General features: G+C 47.7%; 1 long non-coding RNA gene across 2 annotated transcripts; it reads right to left on the bottom strand.

Moving 5' to 3' along the window:
• Window positions 1-5,334: 5,334 nt before the first annotated feature.
• Window positions 5,335-24,196, bottom strand: LOC144155312 (uncharacterized). 2 transcript variants are annotated; one of them, XR_013319550.1, is made up of 4 exons: window positions 24,032-24,196; window positions 12,662-12,780; window positions 7,268-7,611; window positions 5,335-6,437 (listed from the first exon to the last, which is right to left on the bottom strand). It is a non-coding gene; the product is annotated as an uncharacterized LOC144155312 (long non-coding RNA). The 2 variants fall into 2 exon arrangements; XR_013319549.1 differs by lacking the exon at window positions 5,335-6,437 and having other exon boundaries at window positions 7,072-7,611.
• Window positions 24,197-26,003: the final 1,807 nt, after the last annotated feature.

Here is a 26,003-nt window from a genome sequence, read left to right as displayed (position 1 = left end):
TTTTTCTTCTCCCACTCCCCTCCCCATTTTCTGCACACAGCAGTGCGCCGTGCTTTCTGCGCTGCCGAAACGTTCGTTTTCCCTGCTATACAACTTTCAAAAGAAGTCTGAAATGTGAACGTACAGCAAAAAAAAAAAAAAAAAAAGCAATGAAGAGGGGGAAAGTGTTTCCCAACTCTCACGATGCACCACCATTCTCGATCGTTGCTTTATCTTTCATGTATCACGTAAATCAGAGATCAATTTAAGTTTCACCGCAGCCAAAAACGTGGATCATTGAGCTTTGCCCTTAACTGCGACCAAATGAATCCTTTTCCCCACCTAATACCGAGCAGCGACTACTACGCTAGCCCAAAAACTTCATCGCGTCGCAACTATACCGCGCGAACGCCGCCGAACAAACGGATAACCCAGCAAAATATTTAGCTACCAGACCGTGCTGCGTACACCAGCTGTGAATGGTGTATATTAAGGTCGTCCCGAAGACAAGTGATGCCTTAGCGTTTGTAATCTGTGCAGAAAAGCAAGTTAAATGCAGCGCTAGTCCTGTCCGTTTCTTTCGTCCACGTCTTTTTTCGCGCTGTTGCCCAGAATGACGCCATACCAACTTGCCCAGCTCACTACTCTGTTGCAAGTTCATTTAGGGGAAAGCGAATGTTTGTGTTCGAGCGGGGGGAGCACCGCACCGCTTTGTAATGTCTAGTTATCTTGTCTTCTCGCTCTTTTTTTCTTTTTCAAACTTACTTTAGCGACTGCTTTGAAATTAATATGGTCACGCTGAGCTTGGCGTCGCTCAGTTTCCTTTTAGCTTGGCTAGGGTGACGCCACTCCGTGCGGGACGCTAAGCATCGCATCAATATCGAGCTACGTCGTCCGTCAGTTGAAACTATTACGAGTCGATAAAGGCGATTCGTTGCACAAACAAGCGCGAATAAGGTGCATAGGTCGGAACGCGGCTGTATAAACGCTAACCTCCTCTCCGTAACGTCTCCCACTCAGCATTCTGTGAAGCTACGGCCCCGTCTGTTTCAGATACAGCAGCTGCTGCGCCTACCATGACCGATGCCCCTCGGTTTGCCTAGCAAAGCTTCTCGATAGCACAGCCTTCTTTCTTCCTGTGAAGTTGACAGCCAGGATTCACAATTCGACAGAACGAGGGGCAAGGCATTTACCAGTTGGGTCACCCAGAACACTAGCGCCAGAGAACTGCGAACGCGCCCAGGTACCTGGGCTATCGAATTGCTACCACACGTTAATGTACTGAGGTCAGAGCTCAATAGCAAAACATTTTCTGCAAAAACACCAAAGCGGGAATTGTCGGATAAATGTGCAAGCAGCTACGCTTCAAGTATACACTGACCCTTTTTAATGTTGGTATTCCTACAATCCACACATCTATTGCTGGGGAGACATGTTATGGGCCTCAGTGTGTTTTCAAAAAATACCCACATGATAGCCCATGCATCTCTACAAATCGGTGTACGCAATGACTCAAGTATCCTTCGATACTTCACTCAAATGCATTGTTGTGAGATTATTTTTTGAGGGAGGAAATACAAGCGGCTTCATATAAAAATATGAAAGCCGTGCGGCCTTTTCTTAATGACCTTTTCTTGTTTCGACAAAAGTGTGACGCATCAGGTGTTACAGACGTACTGACGGGTTTCCTTGTTGAGTCCGCATATAAAGCCACACGTATTCAAAAACAGAAAACTCATTCATCCTTCTCCTCGAGTAAGTGCCTGTTGATCACGGAGATGGGATTGCCCCGCATGGGTGAATTTCGTTATAGGAGATGGCATTGCGAAAAGGCATGTTACACCATTGCCTGTCTTAGGGAAGGTGTCTGTTTTCTTCCAGGCTGGCCAATATGGCCATCATCGGGGCTCGCGGAACTCGATTCGTGCTTTTCTGGTGCTGTAAAGCGGTGGTAGTCACCATCAGTGGGGAGGCTTGCTTTTAACTAATGCTCCACAGTAGGCACAGCCATATTGTGACGAAGGTGCACGGAACAAAACGTGGTTTTTGCTAGCGAAGGAAACTATTGCAGAATCACACGGGAAATATACAGGGTATTCTGCAACAGTTTAAATTCTGATAATTTCTGATCAAATATGCCGGAGCACGCAAGAGGTGCAATGGAAGCCAACGCTTATTAATTATCGAATAACGTTCGTTCAGTCATGTGCCAATTTTCAACCAAGTATTCTTGGCGTTTCGATGAAACATAGCACAGGTAATTAAGGTACGCATTCCGTATTTACTTCGAATGACTGATTCCTGGCAAACAAGCAGGGCCTGCGTGTTTCTAACATTTATCTTTCTACTCGAGGTAAGGTATCTCTACATCTTATGGCCAACCAGGTGTCATTGCGAATAGGGGAAGCTAAGACATTGGCACTGTTATGGCGCGAAACGTTCTTGGTTTAGCCGCGCAGCATTTGGTGATGAAGCCGATGAAACCCCCTAAAAAACGTAACTTGAACCCTGGACGCTGATTCAGCCAACATGCCGCGTGATCACGCGCTCGCCCTGGCTCCCAACTCGATAACTAAGGTCCAGGTAAGTGCTGTTTCCGCGCCGTCAACATCAAGGCAGTCCCACAATTTACAGTTTATTAAAATAAGCGAGGTGTCCTTAAGTTACAGTAGGTCAAGTTTAAGTTAGGTCAAGTGTTGCAATGTACGGCGGTTTCTCGCGCGAACACATAGCCCCACCAGTTCCACATATAGATATATTCTTGCCTCAAGCGTGTAAAAAGTTCGGAATCCCAGCCACTTGCCTGATAGCGCCGTCGGCTCCGGTCCCTCGAAGCTCGGCGCGATATCCCGGCTCTTGACAACGCCGGTTTGCGGAAATGGCAAGAGCACAGGTTGCCGCTGGGGTCCACGGTAGGCGCGCACCGCGTGTCTTCTGGCCGCCAGACGGGAGCCGAGAGGAAGTGGGGATCCGCTCCGAAGGAAGGATACGTGCCAGCGGAGCTGTGGGGAAGAGAGAGGTGCGACAAAAAGAATGCACATTCAAGGACTCTTGCTTATACCGCCGTGCGAATGTCCAACAACGTCATCCGCGCAGCTCGCCACGATGAAATCAGCATGTGGCTGGCTACTAGGCCTGAGGCGGGGTCGAATCGAACGAAGCTTCTTCGGCACTGATGGTGTGGTGTAAGCACGAGATGCCACGTGCCGGCAATGTCTTGGAATCGATGATGGTGATTACAGGCCTGATACGAGCACAGTCTCAAATAGTTTTTTTTTTTTTTTTTTTTTTTTTTTGAGCTGGGTTGATATGCTCGTAAGTGTCACTCGGCGGGGTGATTTTATTGTTGATTTTTTAGGAATGCTGAATAGGGTGGGAGGCGGAGTCTGTTTAGATTGTTGTGAAAAACTTTTAAGAGGAGGATTTCCGCACGAACTTGAAAAGGCCGCAGCGCTCCTTATATTTAGCAACCTCATTTGGCAGCAGCTCTCTGCGGCGGCTCCTCCTTATCTACGTCGTATACATGGTGGGAATAAATTAATTGGCCTTAATGGGAGGGAAAAAAATTCACGGGGAACTTACGTATGCTTACGTGCTCGGAGGGCGAAGGTCTGGCGATACTTACCAATAACTTCTGATGTATTGTATTTGCGTCTGTTCATTCACTTTCTGCGCTCCTGAACCCGATGACAGGGGTTCGACCCCGGCCTTGATGGCTGATTTTTGGATGGAGGGCAAAAATTCCGTCTGTAGAGATTTAGGCTCACGTCACAGGTCCCCACATGGTCGAAATTAATCGGGAGCCCTCCCCCCCCTCTTCCCAACTACGGTGCGCCTCATCGCCCAGACGTATCTCCGGAGCGGTGAACCCCATTGTTTGGAAAATGTTGCCTCTTGTCTTTATTTCCTTCGTCTTCTGGCCCCAATTACGTCGGCAGGCTCCTTTACTGCAACATCGGGCTTGCGTTTCTTTCTACGCTTTCGTTTCTTCGTCTTTTGGCGTGAATTACTGCGACAAGCAAATTGGCACACGCCACGTGTTCCCCAGAAACAGACTTTTGCGCGGATGGTGTGCACCTGTTCCACTGGCATGACATCACGCTCCCGTGTCACGCGACACCCACAATTTCATAACCTGTAAATTTTATGCCTCCAATTCGTTGTTTTGTGAGACGGTCACATTATCCCCCTAAACGTCAACATTCTTGGCCATTCCCTTAGTGGGTACGTGCTAGAAAAAAAGAACGAACAAGGGTAATTATTTTCGTTTTAACACTGCCAGCGTGCAGGGATAGCACCTTGTTACGCACCCCCCCCCCCCCCCCCCCCCCCACTACTCTAGAGACTTGGGTTCATATCCCACGGGAACTCAAATGGGTTTTTGTATACCATTTACTGCGGCGCCCATTTCCACTGCCGGTCAACTGTATGCAACCGAGTTTTATCCCAGAATGGGGCACTAAGGCTTTCGCCTTAAAACCTGTGAAACGACTTAGGACTTCCATGCGAGGCAACATGCCAAGGTCGACCGCGCACTATGCGAGATTGCCTCGGGGAGCTACTCCATCGCATCCTGCATCCCATGATGAGATATCACTGCCCCCGGGGATTGGCCAGATGTAATGCTTGTAGAGGAAGTGTACGGGATTTCTGCCCTTTGGGAGAAGGCGGGATGTGCTCTTCTCGCTACCTATTACGTTGCTGGGCTAAGCGGACAAAGTTACTGATGAAGGAGGGGGCCCTGCAGGTGCATTGAAGAGAAAGAGTAGCAGAGAACGCATTTAATGCTGCGCCATAAGAGAAAGCAAACATGAAGGTCTATGTATTAAAAGAAGTGAGGCAGCGCGCACGAATTTTCAAACAAATTCGCAGAGTCTGGCAGTATAGTTAGTCACAACACTTCGTCCATGCCGGTGCTCCGCCAGGACACCAACAGAAAAAGAGCGAGAGCAGGTGTGCTGAACAATCCTTTGTCTATGTCAGGTTGTCTATGTCTATGTCTATGTCAGTTGTCTATGTCAGGTTGACAGTCTGTGGGCTCAGTTGGTGAAGCTCTCCTGTGATGGTACCAGAGAAGCTTTAGTCGGGAGGTATAAGGGGATGCACCTATGGCATTTCGCCCCAGCACACGACCACAATCGGCGAGTATCTAGCACAGCTTCTTGTGCTGACTTCGCGGGCACAACAATCTGCTGCTGCAGGGCTGTAGCGCTCGTATTGGGCCTTAGGCAAAATGACAACGCGCAAGTGTTCTTCCGCATAGTCAAACAAAGGCGCAAAGAATTACTGGACGCAGCAATTATAGAATGCTGGCACACAAGCAAAACTGCCTGTAACCCAAAAAATTGTGCTTCAGGTGCAGCAATCTTGGAAATGTGTCGCAATTTAAGGAAAGCATCAGTTGTATTGAGGAATGGAAGAAATACCAACATGCCACGCAGGGAATACAAATTAAAAAACAAAACAAAAACTCAGGTGAGGAAGAGAAAAAAATTGAATCCCATGCACAGGTGGGAATCGACGTAACGCGAAGGTTTTATCACGGCATACCTGGGTTGAAATGAACTGGAGTGTGGCATTTTTGGGGCTGTAATATTGGTTGTTGTAGTTGCCTCTTCTGAAGAACGGCGAGCCGGGGCGAGTGCGTGGAGAAATATGAGACGTGAAAGGAAACGTTCAACGTCCCAATATCCATAGCGAAAACGACACCAGCTTCACGCGCCGAAAACGTGATAGATGCATAAAATGAAGCTTTCCCAGCCCCTGGGGATTACTGTGGATTACTGGATACATGCGACCTGTATGTGGAAACCATTGTGTATAGTTTTCCCTGTTCAAGATATTCGTCTGCTTTTCCTATTAAAGCTAAGGACACCCATGTTCTTACATTTTAAACTCGCGAGAGCGTACGGAAGGTTGATGCACGTGTCCACACGTTCTAAAAACCTTCGTTTGAACCCATACCGTATTTATTGCATTGATGCTATAATGTCCAGCGATCGAGACATTCATTAACGGGCTATTTTCTTCAATGTTTTTTGAGTATATGCCTTGTCGCAATTTTCCTTGGTCCCTTTTTGTATAAATGCCTACGCCTAAAGTGATGTTTACAACGTTCAGCAATGGCGGGAAGTTTTGAAAAGGTGTGCAATACAATATATTGCGCCGGATTGGCCCACCAACGTACTCATTGGGCACCAAAATTCGTCGTTGTATTTCGATTTAGTATTGTCAATTATCGATTATACGTTATTAGTCAAATTTCTCCATAGCCGTTCGGTGAAGCCTCGTCGCTGGTTGAGTGGTAGTCGTCGTCAGTATACCGTCGCTTCCTCAGCGGTCGTCTCCGGCCGCCGTGCTTCTTCTCAGATGCGTCGTATTAGGCTGGTGGCTTCTTGCAGAGTCACGCATGCGGTACTTGCGGCACATGCGGCCGCTTGAGTCGGTAATCATTGCACCTGGAAACGAAGGGAAAAAACTTCAACTAACGAGGCGTGTACCCATTCCAGGTACATGTGAGGGCGTCGGGAGAGTTCGCCAAGTGGTTTGCTTTGTAAACTCGTGGATTCGTGGTACGCCAAGGCGGCAAATCACACCTTGAGAGATCTACGGCAGAGAATTACCCTCTACGAGAGTCCCATACGCGAAGTCAACGGTCCGTGGTTGTTGGTGCAATGATCTTTTGGTGATGTCGTGATAGGATTGGTTGGCGCGGACCAGGCAACGGTGAACCTCGGGGTGGTCTTAAGTACGAATCTCTGTCCTGATAGTTATGCACGAATGAACGCCTTAGGCACGTCTGCCTCGAAAGTTCTTAATCAACGCTAGCAAACACATTGTCTGTCCTAATTTCGTCACACTACAGTGACCACGGACCTCGGCGTTCGGCGTTCGTGAAGTGTGCCGTAGGCCGAGTTCACAACGAAAGCCAGGATGGAGGTATCAATATCGGGATGATCCCTAGAAAATGCCACTTGCGCGTTCTGCACATTAATATCGTTGGGCAAGTTGAAGGTAAATAAAAGAAGGTTCCCTGGGATATACACAACCAGACTCAACAATGAACTGAATATTTGAACTTTAATTTGCCAGTATGTAGCGTTTTAACACAGGATAATTCGCATCCATGCCACTTTAAACTAGGCATCATTGGAGCAGTTTTATTGAATGTCTTTACGCTGGAGTAAATAGAAACAACATACATAAAAAGTATTGGGGATACCACGTTAATACACCATATGTGTCACTTTGCCAATATTTGACGTGGTCAACGCACACAAAACCCTACCGGGTTCAGCGGAAGCTCAGTCCGGTAGCCCTTCGACCTGCACATGACTGAAGTGGCTGCTTTCGGGGAGGGTGATTATGGCGTCCGTTCTGGACTGTGGACCTGCAGCCACAGATGAGGACGACACGGGCTTGTTGCGCTCGCCAGGCACTGACTGCATCCAGCTGCCCATGGCTGAAGTGGCTGCATATGGAGAGGGCAGTTGTGGTGTCCTTTCTGGATTCTGGACCATCCACAGATGAGGGCGACACGGACTTGCTGCACTCGCCAGACTGTGGCTGCAGCATGATGTCGTCGGTGGCCACATGCAAGTAAGCGGATGGCTTCTAGCGGGGGAGGAGGCGCTGAAAAAAACATTAAAGTAAAAACTCGTTTTTTGGTCTCTTTTTCGAAAACTGTGCAACACTGGTAGATCTCTGTCCAACACACCAAAGGGAAAACCAATTTCTTCAACGATTTGTAACGTAGAAGCCGCCAGAAGTTGAAGCTTCTTACTCGCTTTAGCTACGCACTTGTAGGTCAAAGGAGCATTTGATACGTGGCAAGAATTGTGCTTGAGGATGCGCACAATAGATTTATGCAATTTGGCTGCACTGGGGGAGGCAACGCAGCATTCGCTTTTCCCATAGTCTTGTGAATCCCGCAGCGTCTACCTCCTGCTCTTCTATTCACCAAGGTCGCCACGAGAGCTGAAACAGTTCAGGGCTTCGTCTGCACTCGGAGTTGCAGGTAAAAAGAAATACAGGGTCAGTTCCGAACCAAAGTGGGAAGTGATGCGCTTGCGCTGACCTGGCACGAAACGACTGCTTTCGTGAATCAATTTGTGTGTACTTAATTTGTTGATAAATAAAGTTGAATTAACCTCACCCCTTCTTTATTACACATGCACGACCTTACAATTATTGCTTGTTTAAGAATTGCGATTAAAAAGGCTGAAAAAAAAACTTGTTTACGGGCACTCGGAACTTCCAGCAATTCCGCATCTCTACTTGTGGCTCACCGGGGTGGGAATGGTCGCACTTATGCCGCCCGGGAATGTTCGGACTACGTGACACATGAGTAACTCCACCGTGATGCTTGATATGAAGACGAAGATGCGCCCGTAGAGCGATTGCTCAAACACGGCGGCAATGTTAAGTCGGTATGGGCAATGTTTTTCAGATACATAGAGTTTTTGCCTAAATTTTCTACGCGACGGCTCTCGTGCCGGAGCAGGCGCGCGGCCATCGCCTCCTGTATTTGGCCTGGCTGTGCAGGGGCGCTTCGGTCGCTGGTGCTGGCTGGTTGCGCTGCTAAATAGAGTGAAGAGGACGTTCGCGTTTCTTTCTGTCGCAGGCCCGGCCACCAAGTGCGGCGCCCGGCCAGTTTTTCAGCACAGGCACTGCGCAGCAGGTGGCGTCATGGAGGATTCAGGATGAATTTGGAACCACGCTGTTTCGTGCACAGCCGCGCACCGTCCAAGCTTTTTCATTTTGTTTCAGACAGCGACCGAAACCTTCTTGCGGAGCAGGCGCCGTTGATTCTTGACGATTTTTTCTGAAGGCATAAAATATTCATCGCAGGATACACCATTTCTTTTCCGTCTAAAACAAAATGAAAAAGTTTGGACGGTGCGCGGCTGGGCACGAAATAGCCATAGAGTTTCTTAGTAAGTATACTAGAGAGGAAACTGCGCCTCGTAAGCCATGTCGTCGTGGGGGTTCATGGGAAGACCCCCCTTTTTGTCTTCGGCTTAACATGACAATTAGATTCTTAAGCGATTTTTGGGATTTGATTTCTTCACTGTGCATTAACACGTTTACGAGCTACAAGGAAGCCGAAATCCTCTCGTTTCTGTGGTAGCCGTGTTCAGTGAAACAGCAGGCAATGCGTCATCGCACCTGACGTGGCTCATGCCGCAGTCGAAGGACGTATGACCAAGCCGGTATAAATATGCCGCCGCGAAATTTGTAGCCGACGAAAAGAAGAAACAAAACGCACTTCGACGAAGAAAAGATACGGCAGATACGGATGCTTGTATGCGTCCTATCTTGTCATCGTCCACGACTGTTTTACGCCACGTTTTCTTGTTTCTTGTTAAACTAGCTGGCGGTCGGTGCGCCGGTTCAAAACGAAGGCAACGTTTTCATAGGCACGCTAAAAAAACTTTCGAAACTCTTCAAACAACTTATTATTTGAAATAATGGTAAAATTAATAAAATCAGTCTCTAATGAGTTACCCTTCAAATATTAACATTGTTCGTAACTACAACCTTGGCATGCGGAATAGCAGGCCCAATCGTCCGGCAAAAATACGCTTTACTTCCTTTTTCCTTAGTTTTAAAACAGCCTGTTTTTATTTTCCACTTCCAGAATTGCACACTATTCACGCTTTTGTGGCACTTTGTTTAAATTTGTGGTCACTAAAACGTTTCAATCCAAGCCAATGATGAAACTAAGGCGAGCGCGATGTATAATGGCGGCCCATGACGACACAGACGACCTTGATGTGAGCCGCATAGACGCTAGCGCCAGATTCCTCTCTAGTGTATATTGTAAGAAACTTTATGGAAATAGCGTGGTTCCAAATTCACACTGAATGCTCCATGACGCCACCTGCTGCGCAGTGCCTGCGCTGAAAAACTGACCGCGCGCAGCACTTGGTGGCCGCGCCTGCTACAGAGAGAAAGCAATCGCGAATGTAGTCCTCGCCCTCTTTAGCAGCGCAACCAGCCGGTAGCGATGACCGCAGCGCCCCTGCTCGGTCAGCCGCCTGCTCGGGCCACGGGAGCCGTGGCCTAGAAAATTTTGACAAAGACTACATATTCATAGGGCGACATAGAAGCTGGAGGGGAAGTGCATGATGCGCTGAACCTCCTGCCAATTTTGGTTTTAAGAGCCGCGTGTTTGTTGCTGGCCGTAATGGGTGCGACGTCATAAAAAAGCCGACGTCATAGTTACTCTTGCTGTTTCCCCGTTCGTGAGCACGCGTTTCACGAGGAGCGCCCAACGTCTGCCAGGCTTGCGCGTGGCCTCGCAAAAATACCAAGAAAACAGCTGACGTGCGACCGCGCTTCAAGGGGGGAGCACAAGACAGCTCGCGCTGCAGACGCTCAGTTGGCGAAGCCGGTTGCCGTCGGTTCTAGAGCGTGCTGACACGTTCCACATTTGGAGAAAGGTGAAAGCTTGCGGACAAACGATCCGGGCCCACCTGTCACGCATGAGGAAGACGACGATATAGACGGATATGACGATGACTACTACTATCAGTGTGCTTTATACTTTTTTATGCTGACATTAACTTAACAGCAGAAAGGAAAGCTTTGGAATTATGCAAATTCAAATGCTTTTGGTCCCAGGTTGAATACGCAAGCCTCACTGGTGCCGAAAGTTCTGCCTTTTGTGGCCCTCTGTGCTTGGCTTTACCGGTAGTAATACTGATATTCGTATTGGTATTAAATGTCACCTCATACGTATGTGGCCTTTCAAAGTGACAAACTGAACTGTAATTGATTCACTTTTACTTCCCGTGTTTAATCAATCAATCAATAAATCACACAAGGAATCACCAGTTTAATTAATTACTTCAATCATTAACCAACACGTTGATTATTCAATTAATTAATTAATTAATAGATAAATTCAAATGATTGTATTACTAATCCCAACCAAACGCTCAGATAATTGATTAATAATTCATGAGTATGGAATTCATCCCAAATTATTAATGGATATTTCAATCAATCAATCCATCGTTCAGTGCTTTTATTTTGTTGAAACAGGCAGGCCTACCAATAAAGCAAAAATAATTTTATGATGTGAATATTTGTACTTCTATGATGATTCAGACACTTCTGTGCAGCTTCTTAAAGCAGTCTAGTCATCGAATATTCCACAACGTTCAAAAGCATGAACTCGCGTAGATTTAAATTTTGATCACGATGAAGATTTTTAAGTAGCGATTGGTTTAATAACTGAACAAGTACTACAGTGACCTTGCTCCAGTCAGAAACGCCGACGCGTCGGTAGGCCACTCTTTATGTTCAAGGGGGCCGCGAAATGCTATTTGTCAACGGAAATGAATACTCTCGTTTGCAGAAAAGGCTCGGGTCATGTTCGTCAGGAGTGATCAGAAGCATTGAATAATGCCCCAGCCATGCTTTTGTAGGTGGACCACTGCAAATGAACGCCTAGTAAACAAACAAACAAAAAAAGGTTTGCAATGAGTGCAGGTCACCGGCGAAAATCCTGCAGGCGGCAGGTGGCTGCTGAAGTTTGTAGCGCCACAACAAGCCACATGTAGGAGGGCAGCGGGTGCCAGCAAGCGTGACAGTCGAATAAATGGTGTTCAAGGAATAATGATAATGAACTAGTGCAACGCATGGCAGCTAAATGGCTGAAACGTTTTCTGTTTTCCTTTTTACTTGTAATCCCTCCGTTTGATTCCCTTCATTCCCACTTTACTTTCTTAACTAGAGACCCAGGGGGTCATGCCCGGTACAATTTAAATTTAGAGTGGGAGCTGTCTAACCCACTGCCGGCGGTGTGAGTGATTGAAAAAAAAAAAGACATGGTGTGCATCATTTTCTAACTGTTATAAGGGAGGTGTCCAGATTTATCGGTATAGTTGTCGGTCAGGATGTTTCGGAGCGAAGTGAACTCGATTTGTGCTGTCCTGGTGCTTACAAGCGGTTATCACCATCAGCCGCGAGTCATGGCTCGGAATGGTGCTTAGCAAGCACAATTAGGCTGCGGGAAAAGTATTAAAAAAATAGTAGCCTCAATCGAAGGAAAATATAGATCCCATGACTGTCATAACGGTAAACGATGATAATTCTGATGGCGATAATTTATGATATTCCGAAGAAGGCAGGTGCAGGGCAAGTCACTGCATAATGACTATAATTCGGTAACCAATATTTTTTTCCTGTGGGATAAAACATATCATTGATGATCGGAAATGTTAGGAGTGAACGATCGAGCTACGCTATAGTGATGGCGGTGCGCCAGGGCATTCGCATGTGTCCGTACAATGGAGTGCTTCCGCGAACGTTCTGTTCCATGTCGCGGCGACGTACATGAGCTAGGACTGCGGCGACAGTATTAAGTTGTGAATATTTTCATATTTTACGAACGACACACTTCCCAACGGAGCATGCCAGTCTACGGCGGAAACCGAAACTCACGTGCGCTAAAGTCCAGTATGGCAGTCTGGTTTAGACAGGCGTAACTGTTCACTGTAAACATTCTACAGAAGAGGAGCAAATATAGAAAATAATGAGGGTGGGTTAGCTCTTGGTGCGGGATCAATAGTGCCATCAGCGCCACATGCAAGCACGCAGTCTACGTATTGAGTATTGCTCTCGTATTTTCATAAAATAGTTATTACCAGTCACGAACACAAAATGTACTTACCAGGGGAGAGGCCCTCTGGAACTTTGAAACCACGCGGTATCAACTTCCGCAGTGTTTTCTTGGTCTCACGGTCCGTGTGTCTCTGGTACTGCTTTAAATCCTCAAAGCTGGAGCTTTGCCTGAGGAGAAGCAAAAAATTTGAAATACTAATCAATCTGGTGTATGAGAGATAGGGTATGAGACATAGCTAGAGTTTCACGAAAAAGTTTGCTGTACGAGGGCTGTAAGCAGGGGCGGATCCCGGGTAGGGTAACCAGGGAGGTGGGGGGGGGGGGGGCGGGGAGGGGGGAAGGGGGGGGGCAGAGAACGGGAATGCGCGGAGAGCGAGGCTAAAGTTACCCCGTGAAGAAATCCACGCAAATACTAATTTATTTTTGTGCTGCTTCCTACACCTGTATACCCCAAGCAGGCTTACTTTAAAGGCGTACAAGAAAACAAACCTTGCGGCACTACATAATGATATTGCGAATGCGCTGAGCTATTTTTGTGCTAAAGAAACTAGGGGAAAAAAGTACGCAGTGTGCACGTACCACTGGTCAGTTACAGTCGCAGTGGACTATTTTGTCTGCAAGACAAATCCCAGGACGTCCGTTGTGATTTCTGGCGTTAAGTGCTCAGAGCTGAAAGTACAATCTTTCGACACACATTGAGTAAGGAAGGAGTTGTATACTGTGTATTTGTTATGTATCGGAGGGAAATGTCATGCAGAAAGCAAGAGAAGTCTGTCTACATTGTTCTGATAATTTATTTAGTGCAAAAGGAGCGTCGGCGACTGAACCACAACGCCAAAAAAGTGCAAACAAAATGGCTGCATCTCCACTCCATGGATGATGGCGAGGGTGCGGAGTACGGGGACTCGAAATGACATCCAAGTTGCGCCCCGAGTGACATCTGATTTGCGCCCCGACCGTCATTCGATTTGAGCCGTGAGTTTCACCTTGATTATTCCCTAAATGAAACTGCAACTAACAGCTGAAATCGAATTTCGCTTGATTTTCGCTTGATGGTGGTGTGCGCATGGATGGACGCGGACGGACATTGGGGGATGCTAAGGTACTCCGTACCGTTACAGGCGAGGGAGTAAGCCGTTTGACTCTCGGGTACTAACTCTCGGTTGTAACCCGATGGGTAAGGCGCCTGACAGTAATTCTGTCTGGTCTAGACACAGGCTGGAATCCTGCCGGTGTCTGTGTGATTTTTTGCGATTGTAAATGCTATGCGCACGGACGCGGACGGACATTGTGTGGTCCTAAGGTACTCCGCACCTAAAAATTCCAGTATGGCATATGACATACTTTCAGACAGACACGGGATCTTTCAAGCACCAGACAGCGTCACTGTGCCTAACTAGACAGTTAAAATAAATTTCTCGGCTTCTAAACGCAAAAATTATAGATGTCAACGATAAAAAAGGAGGCATAAAACTAACGCACCCAACACAAGAAAGTTAATCTACAGCCATTCCTTTTTCCTTTATAGACGGGTTACAAAGACAACAGCAGTCAATCTACAGCCACTAGTTTGCCATTACAGACGGATTACAGAGATAGCAGCAATCAGCCGTTCCCACCAGGAGCAAACCGCTCAATTACATTATTTACGCCGACGAAAATGTCCCGGTGCTCACACAGTAAAGCAAGTCCTAACAATCTATCTTCGCACATGGTGGACCGAATCCACGTCTTCAGACTACGAAGAGTTGAAAAGCACTTTTCTGCTGTCGCAATGCAGGGTCACCAGGACCTGTAGGAGTCTGAGAATAGACGGAAAAATGTCCTTATCGCAAGCGCCGAAGGTCTCAATGGATGTCGACGGAATGCACGTGCCACATTCATTTTCTCGGCACCACATCGCAAACCACAAGTCGGACTCAACGCAGAACGCCTGTTCAGGGTTAGTCGGGGGCATGCGAGCCATATTTCATTCCAAGGCTGCTGCAAATGAGGCTAGTTTAGGAAGTACAACTAGTATGTACTAAATTGGAAGGCAACACAGGAAAGAGCTGGAATATATCCAGCGTCTCAGATGGAAATCTTTGGATAATGACCACGATCACATTGTCCAACAGAAGCACGTAGACAGTGTCTGAAGTAAGTGGTACTGTCACTTGTGGACATATTTTGGGAGCAAGCCTGTTTTTTCGGTGTGTGCTTCAGGCGAGAATTTGTCCCGATATCCTAAGCGAGTGCAGTGACCTCGTAAAAATGTTAGAAAATTCGTTTTCGCTCAAACGTCACTTTTCCCGCAGTCTAGCTGTCAGCGTGTCCTGTACAGCGTCTTGAGCCGTCTTAGTGTCTGTGGCATTTGAAACACCTTGCTGAGTGGGTACATGTGTGCCAAAAGATCATTTGGGACCACCAAAGCAATAACGAAACAACTATCAGATATCGCAGCGAGAAGTGTCGCAACTCTGGAGGCGCTCTGGCGTTCCCTATACAGCGGGCAATGTTATCTAACGTTTCGACAATCTTCCGGAGAGGCCAGGTTCGGAACTGCTAAACACTTTCATGGCGTTCCACCCATCGGGTTTTGTAGAATCCTGTAAGTTGCCCTCCAAACATCTGTTTGAGAACTTCATTTCTTTTAGACGAAGCTGTGAAGGATGCGGGTACTTCCTTTATCACACCGACAGTATTCCGGATATCTTGCACCTCAATTGATCTCGAAATTGATAAATAAAGTGCGTGATTGTAGCATGAACATCCTAGAGCATGCGGTGCACTTCTTTGAATCTCTGCTACAGCTCCCTTCATTTCAGACACCGTAGTGCTACAACCATCTGTCCTAACGCCGACACAGTTCTTTAAATTCAGTCCATGCCTTTGTGGAATGGCGAGAACAGTGCGCCGCAGATCTTTACCTGTGATGGTCGGCTCGTGGGCAGTGATTCATTGTCCTAAAGTGCTCGGCAGATGACCTTTTCAAAGAGATAAATTTAAGGAAGTCCTCGCGGAGTACGCCTTTAGCCTTTAGCGCAACACCAGCGCTAGTTGCGACTTGGGCAATATCCGTAGTCTCATCAAACATGTTTCTGTGTAAAACCGCAGTTTTAGCTCTTTCTGTGAGGATAGAGCTGATTTCATCGCCGCAACAGCATATAAGTTGGTCCTGAATGGTCTTGCTGATGTACGTTTCCCGGCGTGAGGAACGAGTATGGTGTCCAGCGAGCTCCTTGTCTTCGCGTTCAACCCGGAAACTTCAAAGTTCCCTGAAATGTCCTTCGTTAGGAAAAGAAGAAAAATTCATTTCACAATCTTTCCAAAGGGCCCCATCATCTCGGTGTCCCCGAAAACGAATATTTTGTTGGCCAGGAAGAATGATAGCATTGATGACTGGCACCAGCTTTCGCCGATTTTCTTTTACCTGAGACAATAGATGGGCGTTGGGCTGGCTTTCTACGCTTATCTCAGGCGCGTTAATTCGCTGGAGAAACTCTTTCCCTGAACTCACAGCAGCCAAGTGATGCTTTTCTTGCGTGAGTAGTCAGGCTACCGTTCTGCCCTAGCAATTTCTTGAACTGCGTTCGTGACTTGGAAACCAGCTGTTGAAGAGGCACCGGTTCGGGCTTGCCGCCAGCGTTTTCCGGCCCAAAAAGGGCGCAGTACTTGCACTAAAACCCTTTTTGAATATCCGAAAGGAGCAATCACTCAAATTTCTCCAAATGACCCCGTGTGGCATGACGTCAGACATCGTTTCCATCTTTTTGTTACGAAAAGAAAAGTGCAACGTGTAGCCTTTTTTTTTTTGGAGGGGGGGGGGGGGGGGGAGGTGTGTTCCAGTGCTCCTGTAGCAACATTCTGATGCTTCGCCGTCGCTTTCGCCCGCGAACTAAGAGGTCTCTTTTATTTGTCATTTTGGACTGCTCAGAACTGCTCCAAACTGGCTCTGCATTTCATTTGCCCATTTGCACATATTTCATTTGCCTTACGCGGGGGCAGTCCTGGACTGCCAGGAGCTGCTCAAAACTGCGCTGGACAGGCAAATAAAAGAGACCAAAGGTGTTGCACAGATTTCCGGCGCTTTTCTTTGCTCACTGAGCCGCCGGCGTGTGTGCGGGGGGGTGAAATGTGAGACGGTGCGAAGTGCGCCTATGAAGAGCCCGGAGCCATGCACAGAACATTACGTTGCTGGCGAATGAAACGCATGGGTGGAGATGGGTATGAAAGGGGACAGCAAGGGGGAAGAACAGGTGTATTGGGGAGGGGGGGGGGGGGGAAGGGCCCACCTCTGGATCCGTCATTGGCTGCAAGACGCATTTACCGGTGTATGAGTTGCGTTTTTTTTTCTGAAATTTTCGTTGGTGCGTCTATCCACCGGTGCGACTTATGTATGGAATAAATTCGGTACGTGGCCGCCGTGCGCGGTCCGTACTCGAAAAGGTGCCTGTGTGCTGCGTGTTGTCAGCGCACGTTAAGAGACACAGCTCTATAGCAGAAGGCTTCGATGGTTTGACCTAAACGCCGTCTGTAGGTACATGCCATCTGGATGTACCAATACACCATTTTTGAGAAGTTCTGTGTAGACTTTCGACGGTAGATGCACGTGTCTAGCACTGCTTACCGGAGGATGCGTTCAGAGGCGGCGGCCGCCGCAACCATGTACTTTCGCCGCACTTTCTAACGAACTGATCCTCTGTGAGTTTACCATATTAACAAGTGCCTTTTGTATACCGGTGCGTCTTATACGTTTTATTTAGGAAAAACTGCCGTTTTGAGGGGGGTGCGACTTATACAAAAGTGCGACTTACAGAACGGAAAATACGGAATTTCAATTTCTTAGTGAACAAAATATAAGGCAGGTACGCATAAAAATATTTACACCCTTAGTTTGGGGGAATTTTCACTATGACACACCCTTACACCCTGACGAAAACGCAAGAAAATACCGTATAATGTTTTCTTGTGTTTTTTGTGAGGTGTGCGGGTGTTAGAGTGAAGGTTTCCCTTAAGGGTGTAAATATTTTTACAGTGTACATCGAGACCGAGTTTAGAGCATTTAGTGAATAATGGATTACTGTGATGCAAGGTGGAAGTTGATACTCCTAGCCCTGCAATAAACAATAATGGTTAAAGGGGCCATGCAGACAAAACACAAGTTTAGTTCAGTCGAAAGATTGCCTCGTTTGAATTATACTGATAGCAATTTTAACGCACACTTCGCTCAAATAAGCTATATAACTAGGGAAAAGGAAATGGCCATGCGACCCACTAGCTCATTTCCCGCAACAGAACCTATGAGGTCATATATATGCCTAGCTGTGCGATTGGCTGACGCCGGTAAAAACAGACGCAAATTGGGCAGGGCTTATAAGCTTTCCGAACGAACTATTTGCGATTAAATGTAACGCATATTCATTTTACAGCCGTAAGAATGTTGGGGTAAACAATGAAAGTTAGGAAAAGACACGTAAACATTGAAGTACCGATGCAAACTGCTGTTGGTGCTGGGCGCACTACGCTTCTTTTGGCTGCACAGCAGTCCGCCGCTTTGTAGTTGTCTTACACGACACTGGCCGATTGGCGTAAGCGACGTCATCTTACGTGACCCTGTTTGTAGAGCGCACCCCATGTTTTATGAAGCGATTACTTTCTAGCGTAGCAGAAAAAAAAAAAGGCTCCAATCCACGCTGTGAAGGTGACTTGAAAGCAAAGCTTTAAAAGACACCCACAACAATTGCCCATGCGACATTACTTGAATTCACACACGTGGCTCTACAAGGAGTGAAACCAGAGATTCTGCCAGCCATTACTTGGAAATCGCGGGGTCGGCGTCCCGAACTCAGCAGCATCGGCCACGGCCGGGCTAGAGCGGCGGACGCGGCCGCTATAGCCCAGGCGTGCGTCGGCAGAAAGAAAACGGAGAGGAGCGTGTTTCGAAGGGTGAGACAGCGGAACCTAGTCATCCTGATGTGCTAACTCGGGGCCACACCAACGCGCGACACAAGCGCAGACACCGAAACAATTCGGCCTGTGAGCTTAGTGATTCCCATTTATACCGATTTAAACTAGTTGGTTTAGCAACTTTGAGAATTGCGAGAAAGCTATTTATCAGAACCAGTTGCTCCTTTCGCCTGTTGTTGGCCTCTTAAAACACAACCGAATTGGTATTCACCAATTTAGAAAACGGAGTCCCATGCGGGGCAAGCAGTGCGCAAAAGTTAGCGTTTCTTTAGCGGCCAGATTTCTGTATATAGTCTCTACATTTTGTTTTCCCGCACTGCAAACCAATCCTTAACGTATGTTTGCCGTACGACCACTTAATTCCGTTGGGTCCGGGTTACCCAGGAGGTAACTGGGTAACCCGGAAGTAAGTTAATCAAGCCGTGCGAAGGAAGTGCGCAATGGACGCGAAGCTGCGCTTGAACAGGCCAAAAACAACCGTGGCTAAAGCAGACGACAAAGCCGTAACTCCGACGCGCCCGCCGGCGAGCAAGCGCCGCCGCACGGGGAACGCTGGGTAAATTCGCCGCTACATCTACAGTGTGCTTCGTAAGTGAAACCCTCCACTCCACCCCCCTTTCCCCCGCCGCCGCTTCCGCCGCGTTGGTAGTTTGTCCCGCACGCCGCGAAAGAACCGTTGGCTGGTAGAGGTAGAAAGCTTTGCTTTAAAACAAGCCAGGGGCATATCGGGTCAAAAATAAAGCAACGGCGGAGAACGGTCTGCGGTTCCGCATGGTAGCGCCATCTGAGAGGACTGACGGTCAGCAAGTCTGCAGGGTCTAATGACGCACTAAAAGTTCCTTTGAACACCCGACCCTGTAACTTCATAGACGACGTAACGAAAACACGATTTGGCGGGAGAATGAACATTTGACCTAAATTGATTAATTTCTCAGTGAATACGGCCTAGTTTGCTGCCGGACAAGCGCTGGGGGCACATAAAACATGAAATCTTTCGAATAAAGCCAACTTGTTTTTTGTCTGCATGGCCCCTTTAATCATGTACAATGATGAGAATCTATTACTGCCGCCAGCCTTTTATAATCGCTAGGTGATCAATTGGAAACGCGAAAGTTGTACAATAGTGCGCGCGGCGTGACACCTGAAAGTGACGGCATGGGAGTGGAACAGGTGCACACCACCCGCTCCGAACCCTGATTCTAGGGAAGCTGTGGCGTGTGCCAGTCTGCATGCTGACGTAATTTAGCGCCGTAAGTTGATCAAGGTTTCCTTCCGCGCCCAGCCAAACAGTCTTTGCGCGCACGCTGCAGCATCGGACTCGCTTCCTGTCGTGAAACCGCCTCGCCTCCTCCTCTACGGCCACAATGCCTTGTTAACCCCAAGTTTTCACCTCTTCGCCTCTCTTTAGCTAAGTACACGTGTTTGCCCGCGGCGGAGAGTAGCAGATGGAAACTTCGCAACACATCCTAATCCGTTGCAGTGTATTTAGGTTTTGCACGGGGGATTCTATGAGAGGTGATCTCAACAGCAACGACTGGCATTCTTCCCTTCCTTATCCGCAGTGGATGGTGATATGTCGATCCAAAAACCGCATCGTAAGGACGCAGCGTAAGGACGCCCGCTAATTGAACGCTGGTTAATTGAAAGCCCGCGAACTGAACGCCGCTAATTGAACGCTCCCTGCACGACGCTTTCCTTTGATCGCCCTGGAAGACAGAATAACAACCACTGGCTGCCAATTTCTCTAGTATAAGAGCGATTCCCGCATCACTGCTCAAGCCAATTCTCTTTGTGCACGAACATCACTCGCGGCCGTATACCTTACGTGCCCGCTCTCAGCTGTTAATAGTACCGCAAAATAGTCTGCAAACTTTTTTCTCGAAGTCACCCTTATATAAGTAGTAACAGGCACCATCTGCGATTTAAACCGGCTGATTAAGAGCAGATGTTTTGCGAAGATACACGCGCTACGGTGTCGTTTTCAGGCCGCCATTAACTGCGAACGCCCACTTTGCTGACATATATCGATATAACGTAACAGTAGAACACGAATACCCCTCCTTGCTCGTGAGCGGCGAAACGTGAGTGACCACCGTCAGCCAGTGCGGCTTAATATTCCTTCCGTTTCACTTGCACGTTCAACTTCTCTCAATACATTTATGCAGCCGGTTTAAAAACATTCTGTGCGAGCTTGCAGCCTGTCGCATTAGATTTGGGTGCAACGACCTGCATCAACTGCGAACGAACCCGCTTGTTGACGCATACCTCCTTAGCTGCTGCAACAGCGTAGGGGCTTCTTTCTCTGGCACCATCACAATAAGATGTAGGCAGGCTTCGAATGTTACGTTGTTCATTTCCTCATACGAGGCGGCGCTTTGCGTGGAAGGAAGAAAGGAAGATACACCGATCGCGGATTAGTGGAAACATGTATATCGTGCATTCGCGGAGGGCTTACTACCTTCGTTGATTGTTTTTATTTTTTTCCTTTTTTTTCTGTTCTTTTTCTTTCGTTTTGTCTTGTTCTTTCTCTTCCTTACCTCCTCTTTCTTCTGCTCTCCTCTCCCGTCTCCCAGAGCTCAACTGATGCAGGTGCGGAGGAGGGCTGCCTGCTCCGGAAGTTACCATGATCCCGGATACCTGAGAGGCTAAACTAGATAGCTGCAACCACGCTAGTGAGGCTCTTTGATACCCAAACAGCACTCCTTAACAGAGAAGGATCTGGCCACCCTGGTGTAGTAGTCAGCCCCCACTTCCAATGATTGACCAACATAACTCTCGGCCCTCAGTCCCCAGCAGCTGTAGAGCACCGAACCACGGGGGTGGTCAGGGCGGCAGTACGGCAAAGGGTGCTAAGAATCTCTTGGTCCGGACAGGCCGCCTCTGGAACTTGAACCTCGCAGCGTTCAACGCGCGAACCTTGTCTAGTGAGGGTAGCTTAGCTGTACTACTAGAGGAGCTCTCGGACATCATCGGGATATCATAGGGTTAAGTGAAGTTAGACGAACAGGAGAAGGCTTCATGGAGCTCACTAGCGGGCAGATTCTGTGCTATGGAGGACCTCAAGAAAGGAAAGAGCGTGGAGTAGGTTCCCTAATTCACAGAGAAATAGCGGGGAACGTGGAGGAATTCGTCAGCATTAACGAAAGAGTAGCAGTCGTCGTGATCAAGATAAACAAACGATACAGGTTAAAGATAGTTCAAGCCTATACGCACCAACTGCTAACTACGAGGATGATGCCTCAGAAAGTTTCCACCAGGACGTCGAATCAGCAATGAAAAAGGAAACAGCACAGTTAACGATTGTGATGGGAGATTTCAACGCAAATGTAGGCAAGAAGCAAATACTAGAAAGGTCAGCGGGGAACTTTGGAATAGGAAGTCGCAACAGTCGAAGTGACGCACGTGTGGGATTTGCAGAGAGGCATAACCTGAGGGTAATGAACACATTCTTCTGCAAATGAAAAAAAAAAAAAGACAATCAGGAAATGGACATGGAAGAGTCCCGACAGTTGAAGAAAAAAAGAAATTTGACTTAATTTGTAGTTGCAATCCTGGAATTGTGCTGGATGTAGAGGTGCTACGCCAGATTCCGAGCAGCAATCATAAGATGATGAGATGCAAAGTAAGGCTGTACCTCAAAAGGGAAAGAAGGAAACTGGTAAAAAGAAAGAAATCCAGCTTAAAATCAGTCGGAGACAGGACGCAGGAATAGGAATTAACCCCCCAAAACAAATCCGCGCTTCTAAACGAGGAGGAGGAGGAGTGTGTAAAGAGGCTGAATGACAACCTAAGAACGGAAATAATAGCATGTGCAGCAGCTGTAGGAGAAGCAACATATAGAAAACAATCTGGAAAACTAACTCAGAAAAAGAAGGAATTAATTGCGAAACGTAAGAAGACGAAAGTTTCGAGTAATGCGGATCAGACTACATTAGCAGAAGTCTCGAAATTGATTAGCAGATGTAAAACTAACATTCGGGCGTACAACATGGCAGTGATAGAGGTCACGCTAGAAACAGGAGCAAGCCTAAAAGCAACTAAAAGAAAACTAGATATCGGCAAAGACAGAATGTACGCACTCAGGTATGAGTAAGGTAACAACGAAAAACATGAACGAAATAATGAAAGTAGCAGGGCGATTGTACACCCGGCTATACGCCAGCGGCATTAGACCAGGAGCACATATTCAGTATGCAAGCTTAGCTCGCGAAGTCCCACTAATAACCAAAGACGCAGTCGAAAATGCCCTCAAGGGAATGAAAAGAGAAAAAGCTGCAGGTGGCGATGGCATAAACGTAGGTCTTAAACCGTAGATGGCATAAAGGAGGGAGGACATATCGTACTGGTAAAGCTTGCTGCACTATTGTCAGAATGCTTAAAGAAATTGAAAGTGCGGATAGCCTAGAAGAACACCACTACAATTCTGATTCAAGAAAAGGGACATAGCAAAGACCTTAAGAATTGCAGGCCCATCAGCCTATGTATACTCTCAGTTGTATATAAGCTGTTTACCAAAGTAATAGTTAACCGCATTAGCGATAGCCTAGATTGCCAACAACCCAGTGAGCAGGCTGGGTTTAGGAAAGAATACTCAATAGATCACATTCATGTCATCAATCAAGTTATAGAAAAATCCGCAGAGTGCACCAAACCCATTTACATGGCATTTATGAACTATGAAAAAGAGTTTGATGCAGTGCACCCCGCAGCAGTGCTGAAAGCATTGAAAGACCTGGGAATACACTGAGAAACCTACATAAGACTTCTAGACGACATAAATTAAGGATGTACGGACAGGATAATTCTCAAAAGAAGCGACAAATTCCGCATCCGAAAAGGCGTTAGACAGGGAGATACCATTTCGCCAAAACTATTCACAGCATATCTGAAGGGGGTAGTCAGGACGCTTGACAGAAAAAACATAAGATTATGGATAAACGGGGAGTAGTTGAGCCATTTGAGATTTGCAGACGACATAATCTTGCTAAGTGAGCCTGCCGAACACCTGCAAAAAATGCTTCAGGCGCTACTATAAGAGAGCAAAGCCATGGAACTAAAGAGAAAAATTGTTAAAGATAACTTGACTTGTTAAAGACATGTTAAAGAATTGCGTATTACGAAGTGCGAACACCCGCCGCGGTGGCTCAGTGGCTAAGGCGTTGCGCTGCTGAGCACGAGGTCGCGGGTTCGATTCCCGGCCGCGCGGCCGCTTTTCTGATGGAGGCGAAAAGCAAAAACGCCCGTGTGTACGAGATTTCGGCGCACGATAAAGATCCCCAGGTGGTCAAAATTAATCCGGAGCCCTCCACTACGGCGCGCCTCATCGTCTGCGTTGCGTCGGCGCGTTAAACCCTACAATCAATCAAATCAATCACGAAGTGCGAACGTTTCACGCGCGCAATGCAACTGCCCAACAATTATATATTTTCTTTCCTAATGTGTCTAAAAATTTCTTCGTGAAGCGACTTGCCTTTTGGCGCCTTCGGGTCTGGCTCTTCACTGCCGGGTGGCGGCAATGACAGGAACAAGAGTCCGTCGGTTGGGCCTACCACGGTTGGCGTGGCGGCACCGGCGGGTCCTCTGGCCGCCGTCTAAGGAAACCGGGTGGCGGCTCTCCTAGATGAGTACGCGGCGGCGCAGCTGCGGAGAAGAGAAACGTCCTTTTCAAGGACTTCGAATGCCGTTCCGCCAGTCACACAGCTTACCACGTTGATCACGTCGCTATGCGAGATGCGCTGCTCATTCGAACAGAGGTTCTTCGCAACGCTGGCGCGGTGGCACGAGATGGTTGGTTGGTGCCAAGAGAATGGCTCATACCCACTCAGGGGATTTACCAGGAAATGGGCGCTAACTGAGAGTAAAAAACTGGGCTCGGCTCAAAAGAAATATAGTGACTACACTTGAAGTAATCGTTTGGGGGGAAAACGTGTATATAATCGGGAATAAAAAAGACAACAAGTAGACTGCTATAAAATGAGGTACGGCATCAGAGAGGACACACCAGCTATAAAATCAACACTAATGAATAAGGAAAGGATAGAAAGCAGTACAGCTGTGAAAATTACGTAAAGAAATAAAGGAAGAAGATGCGGCAGTGAAGGAAAGGCAGTGAGCGGGAAGGCAGTGAAAACAGGCGCCGACATGTTTTATAGCCGGTATTCAATGGCGTGGAATGCATGCAGGCAACCAAGTGTGCGCCACCATATCTTTGGCCAAGCGTCTGTTGCTAGGCGACGTTATGCGCACGGCCCGCAGATCAGGCACCCCTCTTCTCCTCCATGCAACCGTGTGAGTGCGCCCACGGCCGGGCTAGAGCAGCGGCGTGCGCGCGTTGGTGGCGGAACTTTACGTCGAGACTGGGCGACTCAAGGCCGTATCAACACATCGCGCGCAGCCGCTCTAGTCCGGCCGTGGTGCGCCGTCACTCGTTACGTCGGGCTCCGCGGGATGGCGGTACTTGTCCATGCTGGGCACGGCTGTGAAACACATGACTGTGTTTCACGTTAGCAACCGAACGCAAAGTATTGCCTCGAGTTCAATGTGAGGGCGATTATTAACATCTCTGTTGACGCCACCGTTTACAATTGGATTGGAACGGAGGAGATGACGCACGCCGGTGTTTTCTTCGGCGTGCGGGCGCAGTGGCCCAAGCCGCGCCGTGTCCGTGGCGCATCGGCCATGTCTGTGGCCGTTTCCAGTGTTGCCAAGCGAAGAAATTGACCGCTAAACTTTTCAACGAATACCGCCTATAAAGCAGCCCACCATCTTGATCTAGCGGCTAGCATGGTAGACGGCCAGATTCAGAAATGAATGAGTGTGCAGCGCGGCAAAGATGCCCGCGGCAAAAACACAGGACTTTCGCCCCGAGAGGAACATCCCCGAGAGGAACAGACATTGGGTGGGCCAAATGATTAAAAGTGTTTTCCAGATATCTTTTTCGTATGGAGATGAACCGTCGGCAGAAGAGGAAAAAATGCTCTACTGTCTCTAACTCATTACAAAATGCACAACGGGGTGAGGAGGCCAAATCACAGCGGTGCAAATAATTATTTAAATTTGATTCGCCACAGTGAAAGTTAGTTAGGCTAATTTCACATTCTCGTGATTGACTAATCCGGCACTTCCATGAGTACCGGAGGTGCTCAAGCTCTGAACCTACGCACGCAGTTTCAGCCATGCAATGTAGGAGGCCTAATCTACGAAAATGTGCCGAGGTGAGGAAATCTATGGGCGGCAGGATTTCCACCACTAGGCCATCCAATGCAAGACCCGCCAACTTATCTGCCGATTCGTTAATCCAGATGCCAGCGTGTCCAGGCACCCACACGAACGAAGTTCTCGTAATGATGTAGGTAATAAATAATTAAGGGCTCAGCGTAGAGGAGATGTATTTGGGGACGAAAGAGCAGTGCTAACTGAGAGAGAGTCAGTAATCACTATTA

Source organism: Haemaphysalis longicornis, unplaced genomic scaffold (genome assembly GCF_048455015.1).
Source record: "Haemaphysalis longicornis isolate Haplotype H1 unplaced genomic scaffold, Haemaphysalis longicornis Haplotype H1 scaffold_1, whole genome shotgun sequence".
In the NCBI taxonomy this organism is placed as follows: Eukaryota; Metazoa; Arthropoda; class Arachnida; order Ixodida; family Ixodidae; genus Haemaphysalis; species Haemaphysalis longicornis.
The sequence above is the reverse complement of the archived record's forward strand: the minus strand, read 5'-3'. Positions and strand labels throughout refer to the sequence as shown.